We start from the raw sequence: 8,374 nt of genomic DNA, 5'->3' as shown, positions 1-8,374 counted from the left end.
GTTGGTTGCGGTGTGTTTATATGACCCACTTTATTTAGTCCTCGTGGGTCGGAGATGGGTCACTGCTTCAGGAGTCGAGGACAGCTTCCCCTCGTTGAAGAATGAGGGGTGGCAACGGAATCGGTGGGATATATATATATATATATATATTGTTGCGGGAGTCTCAGTTCATGGGCTAAACGGGCAACCCAAAATTCAGTCCCCCGTTCTCCACACGACCTCGTCTTCTTCTTCTCCTTTTCTTCCTTTTCCTTGTCCGTTACACTCGCCCCTCCCCGTTTGGAAGTCCGTCCCGGACGATGCTAAGATAGTCACCACGTGTGACATAAATTTTCAGATGGCTTGAATGGGCTGTCAAAGTGCGGCGTCGCCCACGCTGAGGCAGTCTGTCAAGGTGTTCGAGACGGTATGTTACGGGTCCAAGTTGCCTGCTCATCTTGAAAGGTCCACAGTACCTGGGCAAAAGCTTTTCCGAGTGCTGTGGACATCTTAGCTTCCTTCGAAGAAGCACCACATCACCTGGTGAAAACGACGGCAATGAGGTTTCTCTGTTGTGACGTTCGGCCAGCTTTGATTGCTTATTTAGAATTGCCAGCCAAGCCGGTTTTCTGGCTTCACTTAGTCGTTCAGCGAAGTTCTCTTCATACTCTCGCGCCCGACGGGTCCATGCAGCGCCCATCGATGATTCCTGCGGAAGCGTCGGGAGTTTTCCGTAAACAAGCTCAAATGGAGATTTGGTGGTCACTTCCTGTTGTGAAGTGTCCAAAGCGATCGCCGCTGTACCAATGAATGTGTCCCAGTTCTCGTGAGATTTATTGACGAACGCAGCTAATATATCTCCAATGCTGCGGTTGGTACGCTCTACTAGGCCATTCGTTTGAGGATGGTAGGGTGAAGCGGCCGCATGTTCAATTCCGTAATCTCGCAAAGCACAACTGAAAGTACAGGACATAAATGACGTTCCCCTGTCAGATATTATCCGGCGGGGTGTACCATGCCTCAATACAAGGTGTTTGTTGACGAAGGCGACGAGATGCGCAGCTGAAGTATCGGGGACCGCCTTCACTTCGACCCACTTCGTCAGGTAGTCCGTTGCGACAATGACGTACTTGTTTCCATCCTCAGATTTTGTAAACGGCCCCAGGTGATCAATTCCAACTACCTCAAACGGGCTGCCTGGAGGTGATATTTGCTGTAGCTCGGTCTTCGCCGGGTGCGGTGGTGTTTTCCGCAGTTGGCATGTTGCGCAAGACGCGACGTACTGTCGGACATCCGTCCTGAGGTGCGGCCACCAAAATCTCTTGGCGACTTTGTCGAGCGCCCGGTGTTGCCCGAGATGACCCGCAGTTGGAGCATCATGGCACATCTCAAGAACGTTCCGACGCATTTTGGGGGGAACTACGGGGAGCTACGCTCCTGAGGGATGTGCTCGGTGACACAGCAGACCGTCCCGAATCTGGTAGTACGCTCGTAGACGCCGTAAGCGACGTTCTGAAAGTTGCGGTCTCCCGTTCACTTCGTCAGAAAGCAACTGGATTATATTGAATGTGTCACATTCTTCTGCTTGCGCTGACTGCAAATCTAGGAGTGCGAGTACAGGAGCAACTCTGGCATCTTCGATGGGGTGCCGTGAGAGGAAGTCGGCGTCTTAGTGCTGTTTCCCACTTCTATGAACGATCAAGAAGTCCAACTCTTGCAGTTTCATTGCCCACCGAGTCAATTTCGGAGTTAGATCGTTTTTTGACTGAAGCCAACGGAGAGCAGAGTTATCTGTCACGACTGTAAAATGCTTTCCGTAGATGTATGGACGGAACTTTTCCACTGCCCAAACAACAGCGAGGCACTTGAGTTCTGAAGAATGACATCGACTTTCTGGTTCGCTGAGTTTGCGGCTTGCGTATATGACGGGATGTCCTACTCCTGCATTGTCTCTCTGGAGAAGAACAGCGCCAAGCCCTTCGCCACTGGCATCAGTGTGAATGAACGTCGGTGCTTCTTCTGAAAAATGTGCCAGGGTTGGTGGTTCAAGAAGTGCTCTTTTGATATCAGCAAAAGAAGCTTGTTCTTTTGCGGACCAACGCCACTTAGTGTCTTTTTTAAGAAGCTCGGTCAGTGGAGCAGCTCTGAGAGAGAAGTTTCTTACGAATCGACGAAAACAGGACGCAAAGCCTAAAAAGCTTTTCAACTGCTTTGTGGCAGTGGGCTCAGGAATATTGGCTAGCGCTGCCAGCTTGGTTGGATCCGGGCGAATACCCTCTTTGTTGACAACATGCCCTAGGTAAATGACTGTGTCGCATCCGAAGAAGCATTTCAATGGTTTCAGACGGAGATGCGCATTGGTGAGGGTATTCAGCACTAGACGCAGACGGTGCTGGTATTCTTCAAAGGTGTTAGCGTATATGATGACATCATCAAGATAAACTATCGCCATCGTCCACTTTAGGTGTCCAAGCACCCTATCCATGAGGCGTTGGAAGGTCGCAGGTGCATTGCAGAGTCCGAATGGAAGACGGTTAAACTGGAACAATCCGTCAGGAGTCACAAAGGCAGTTTTTTTCGGAATCTTTCGGCTCCAGCTCCACTTGCCAATGTCCGGACATGAGATCCAGAGTAGTAAAGTAGCTGGCACCATGAAGGCGATCAAGGGCATCATCAAGCCGTGGCAAAGGATACACGTCTGGTTTTGTTATGCTGTTAAGTTTCCGGTAGTCCACGCAGAATCTTGTAGAACCGTCTTTTTTCCTAACCAGGACAACTGGTGCCGACCAAGGACTGTTGGAGCTAGTTATAATGTCCCTTTGAAGCATGTCGTCTACCTGGTGGTTTATCTCCTCCCATTCTCTCATCGAAACACGTCTTGGATTGTGATGTACTGGAGCGTGATCAACAGTATTGATGGCGTGGCGCACAAGTGGTGTGCACCCTAGCTCTTCTGGTGTAATAGCAATGCACTGCCGAAAGTCCAAGAGCAGTTCTTGTATTTGTGCCTTTTGTTTTTCTGTTAAGTTGTGGCCAAAATTAAATTCCGACCACGGAAGGTCACTAGCTCTTTCAAGGCAATCTTGCGGGACAGACATCGTTGGTGCCGCACTAATTGTTGCGACAGTGGCATGTCAGAGGGCAAATGTCACAGGTCCGAAGTCTTCACCGGATTTCAGGAGCAGGTCACCATTCGTCAGGTTTAAAACTGGAAGCATCAAACTCCCCTTCTCGCAGGAAACAAGGCAGCGAGGTATAGCAACCTCCATCCCAGTACGAGATTGTAGCAGAGATTCAACTAGGATATCTCTTGACGTCATTGAACCTGGAATTATTGCTGTAGCCCAAACTGCAGATAACTTAGGTACAACAATGTCCGATGCTGCGACCATACGGAAGACCTCCTGTGGTTTTCGATTGACCATCGGTGCCATTAATGTAGACACAAATGTCGTAGCAGTTGCGACGGTAGAACACACTTGGGCTGCAGCGGTCTTCGTCAGATTTTTCAAGCTGGACCACGCTAGGACAAATCCATCAAATAAGCTCTCAAAATTCCAGGAAATTGCTTCTTTGCTTCCCCCGCTATCTCCTTGGGACAACTCTGTCGCAGAACAACTGGACTGATCGCCAGTACTGAAAGTTGGTACAGCTGACAAACAATGTTCACCTCCTCGAAACGATAGGGAGAGTTGGACGTTTGAACACCAGTCACAGCCGAGTATCATTGACCATTGTAACTTGCGCACAATTCCAAAGGGGAGGTTGACTGTTGTTCCTAAGGTTTCTACAGTCAACGAGATCTGTCCTTCTTGTTCGATTGTAGAACCGTCGGCTGATATAAGACAGACGGTACCAGGAAGTGTTTTGGGCGTGGTACACTTTGCTGATTGCAGTAATGCATAATCGATTAGACTTACTGCAGCTCCGGTGTCCACGATAGCATTCACATGTTGTCCCAACTCATGAAGATGAACTGAAAGACATGGCGTTGGTGAGGTGCGCAGTGGCGTTGTCACCAGAGCAACATGATGCACTACATGAGACTCAACTTTGCCAGGCTCACTGTCACTTGAAATGTTTGGCGTTGGTATAGGTTGCGTTTTGCACGGGGCCAAGTGATTTGGGCAGGATCGAGCTAAGTGCCCAATGTCACCACACGTGAAGCAACGATGTTTACTTGAACGTACCGGAGAAGATCGGTGAGCCACCCGCGAAAGCTGGATTTCAGATGTCGACACCATGTCCATTGCTTTGTTGGCTGCTTGAACTTCGAGTGCACGAGCCAGTGCTGCACGAGTCGTGGTTGGGTGGGCGAGTCGCACAAGAAGCTGGATGTCGGTGCCTTCGATTGCGTCGATGAAAGCAGTGGTTGCTATCTGCTCCACGTCGACTTCCGTACATCCGACGAGCGCTCTTCTCGCCATCCTCTGGATTACGTCAGCTAGCTCCTGGGCCCGTTTTCTCGAACGCGAACCGTGGTTTAAAGTTAACTAGTGTCCTTAAGAGGGAATTTTAGGTCACGTGACTGGGAGAGCAGGGGCGCCGAGGAAGGAGCAGTACCTACAAGCAAAATGGCTGCGACGTCGCTTAATGAGGGCTAATATTTCTGCTTGGTACTGCTGAACATTCATTTCGATCCGGCTGTTATATTAATGACGCACCATCAGCTTATTAGCACGTCAAGCAAAGCGGTAGTTGAGAGGGACTACTAAACTACCGACGGCAGCATTCCGCGAACGCATCACTCTTCAGCCGTCCGGGTTCCAAGACATATGACGGTACATAAGCCTAGCAAGTGTTTTTATGGTGAGTAAAAAAATGTTCTGCGAACGAGTGTTGGTATATATTTATACTAACACGTTTAACCTGTTACACTATCCACGCCAACTGGTGAGTAGCGATTACTTTGCAGAGAAAGGGGGTTATACTCGATAAAGCCTTCGTTCCCGGTGAACAGCTGGGACATTGTGCTGTTTTTTTGTTCGCAGTGAGCCGACAGTATGCCGGCAGCATCGAGGTTTTTACATATCCCCGGTGGCCAGCAATTTAACGGTGACGAGAAGCTTTAAACGCAAGAGGGGGCAAACAGTTGAGATCAGCAGGAATCGCAGAAACGTGCGTCGCAAGGAACAAAAACGAGACTACAGCACCGGCGTAGCCAGACTGGAAGGCACACGGGAAAGTTATGCGTTGTTTATGGCGAAACATATTGAAGGAAATTTTTCTTACATTTTTCAATATTCGTCAACAAACTCTAGCATAGTAGCAAAAATTTCTTCGTACCATCTGAAGCAAATAAAGTGGTCTTCAAGTACAACATTACTATATTTTGACTTAAAATACCATACTAGATCGATAACAACCAGCGGAAAAAGAGGATAAACAAAATGACTGGCTTGTTTCACCGATAGATGGCGCATCTTACTGCCCAATCAGAGATAATTATGGTTGTTCTATATCCAGCCGTTTACTACAGTACCTAGGTACTTTTTCCTTCCTAGGCACCGTAGTTTACCAAAATGGGTTTACCATCGCTTCGAGAAAACCGGCCCTGGAGTGTGTCCGTGCCTTGGCGGTGGTGCTTTAAAGCAGTCAGGTGAAATTGCTGGAGATGTTCATCACCAAAGCGGGACTTTAGAGCATCTATGAGTAGTTGATATGAGGAACGACTTGTGGCAGACATGCTCTCCAAGCATTCAGCAGCGTTCCCTGGGCCACCATTGCACGAGCTCTAAACGTTGAGTCGAACCCGTAAAAGTCCGCAACCGTTTCGAATTGGATGATGAAGGCTTGCCAAGACGACTGCCCATCGAATGTCGGCAACTTGAGAGGAAGTCCGTGGTGCACAGGCAGTCGAATTTGAGATTCCACGGACGAAAGGCCATCATTGAGGCGTTGCCCCACATCGGCAAGAGTGGGCCAGGCAGCAACTGCCCAACCAAGATGCCTAAGTTTTTTGTGATATCGTTACAGCTCCTGGTGATGTTCCTGGCACCAACGTGGTCCTCTACGGCGGTGAACGGCAACACGATCGTCGGCGGCAACGTTACATCGGCGACGACTACATTTGTTTTCGAGATTACAAGCTCGTCATCGCTTCAGAGCTCCACGTGGAACGGACTAAATCACATGATCCCGACGGCGCTGATTGAAATCAGTCTTTCGCCTTCAACCACCACCATGGATTCAGCGCCACTTGAAAGAAAAGCGGCTGCATCTTTCGACTCTACCAGTGGGCCAGGCAGCAACTGCCCAACCAAGATGCCTAAGTTTTTTGTGATATCGTTACAGCTCCTGATGATGTTCCTGGCACCAACGTGGTCCTCTACGGCGGTGAACGGCAACACGATCGTCGGCGGCAACGTTACATCGGCGACGACTACATTTGTTTTCGAGATTACAAGCTCGTCATCGCTTCAGTGCTCCACGTGGAACGGACTAAATCGCATGATCCCGACGGCGCTGATTGAAATCAGTCTTTCGCCTTCAACCACCACCATGGATTCAGCGCCACTTGAAAGAAAAGCGGCTGCATCTTTCGACTCTACCAGTGGGCCAGGCAGCAACTGCCCAACCAAGATGCCTAAGTTTTTTGTGATATCGTTACAGCTCCTGATGATGTTCCTGGCACCAACGTGGTCCTCTACGGCGGTGAACGGCAACACGATCGTCGGCGGCAACGTTACATCGGCGACGACTACATTTGTTTTCGAGATTACAAGCTCGTCATCGCTTCAGTGCTCCACGTGGAACGGACTAAATCACATGATCCCGACGGCGCTGATTGAAATCAGTCTTTCGCCTTCAACCACCACCATGGATTCAGCGCCACTTGAAAGAAAAGCGGCTGCATCTTTCGACTCTACCAGTGGGCCAGGCAGCAACTGCCCAACCAAGATGCCTAAGTTTTTTGTGATATCGTTACAGCTCCTGATGATGTTCCTGGCACCAACGTGGTCCTCTACGGCGGTGAACGGCAACACGATCGTCGGCGGCAACGTTACATCGGCGACGACTACATTTGTTTTCGAGATTACAAGCTCGTCATCGCTTCAGTGCTCCACGTGGAACGGACTAAATCACATGATCCCGACGGCGCTGATTGAAATCAGTCTTTCGCCTTCAACCACCACCATGGATTCAGCGCCACTTGAAAGAAAAGCGGCTGCATCTTTCGACTCTACCAGTGGGCCAGGCAGCAACTGCCCAACCAAGATGCCTAAGTTTTTTGTGATATCGTTACAGCTCCTGATGATGTTCCTGGCACCAACGTGGTCCTCTACGGCGGTGAACGGCAACACGATCGTCGGCGGCAACGTTACATCGGCGACGACTACATTTGTTTTCGAGATTACAAGCTCGTCATCGCTTCAGTGCTCCACGTGGAACGGACTAAATCACATGATCCCGACGGCGCTGATTGAAATCAGTCTTTCGCCTTCAACCACCACCATGGATTCAGCGCCACTTGAAAGAAAAGCGGCTGCATCTTTCGACTCTACCAGTGGGCCAGGCAGCAACTGCCCAACCAAGATGCCTAAGTTTTTTGTGATATCGTTACAGGTTAGTGATTTCAAATACCTTGCTATCAAAAGCAACAATTTGTGCTTATTCTTGCTGCCTGGCCCCAAGGCTTGTTTTGCGTTGTACATAGAATGTCTCAGCATTTTCAGTGTTTCTGTTTCTACGTATGTTGAAAGTGTTAGTTACAGTCTGCTTTTGCTCCTTGGCGGGGACATTGAATCTAACCCCGGGCCCATGACCAAACCCCAAGAAGAACAACTTAATAAAGTGCTTGAAATCGTTCAGACGCTACAGACAGGTCAGAACAATATCCTCCAGGAAGTTCGAGATTTAAAACTAAAGCAGAGTACGACCGAGGAATCAGTGAATGCCCTCATAACACGCGTTAATCGGGTGGAAAGCGAACTTTCGAAGTTAAAAGAGTCCGGCGTTACAATGAGTACGACTTCCGATCCGCAACTAACACCCGCCGTTAACGAGATATCTCAGCTCAGGGCGCGCTGCGATGACGCAGAGAACAGAGCCCGTAGGTCAAATCTTATCTTTTTTGGTATTCCTGATACGGACAAAGAAACATGGGCACAATCTGAAAAGGCTGTTATTGATGTGTGTCTCGAAAGATTAGGGTTGGAACTTGCATCCATCGAAAGAGCGCACCGTTTAGGAAGGTTTAGTCAGCAAAAACATCGGCCAATCATAGTAAAATTGTTCTCCTACAAAGATAAGGAGATGGTACTTTCTAACGCGCACAAATTCAAGAGAACGCACCTTTCTGTGAGTGAAGACTTTACACCATCCGTGCGTCTTGCTCGAAGAAAACTACTCCAATTTGCAAAGCCTCAAGGCCTATCTTTCAAACTGCGTTTCG

Source organism: Ixodes scapularis, unplaced genomic scaffold (genome assembly GCF_016920785.2).
Source record: "Ixodes scapularis isolate PalLabHiFi unplaced genomic scaffold, ASM1692078v2 PGA_scaffold7__128_contigs__length_106722199, whole genome shotgun sequence".
Classification (NCBI taxonomy): domain Eukaryota; kingdom Metazoa; phylum Arthropoda; class Arachnida; order Ixodida; family Ixodidae; genus Ixodes; species Ixodes scapularis.
This window is presented reverse-complemented; position numbering follows the sequence as displayed.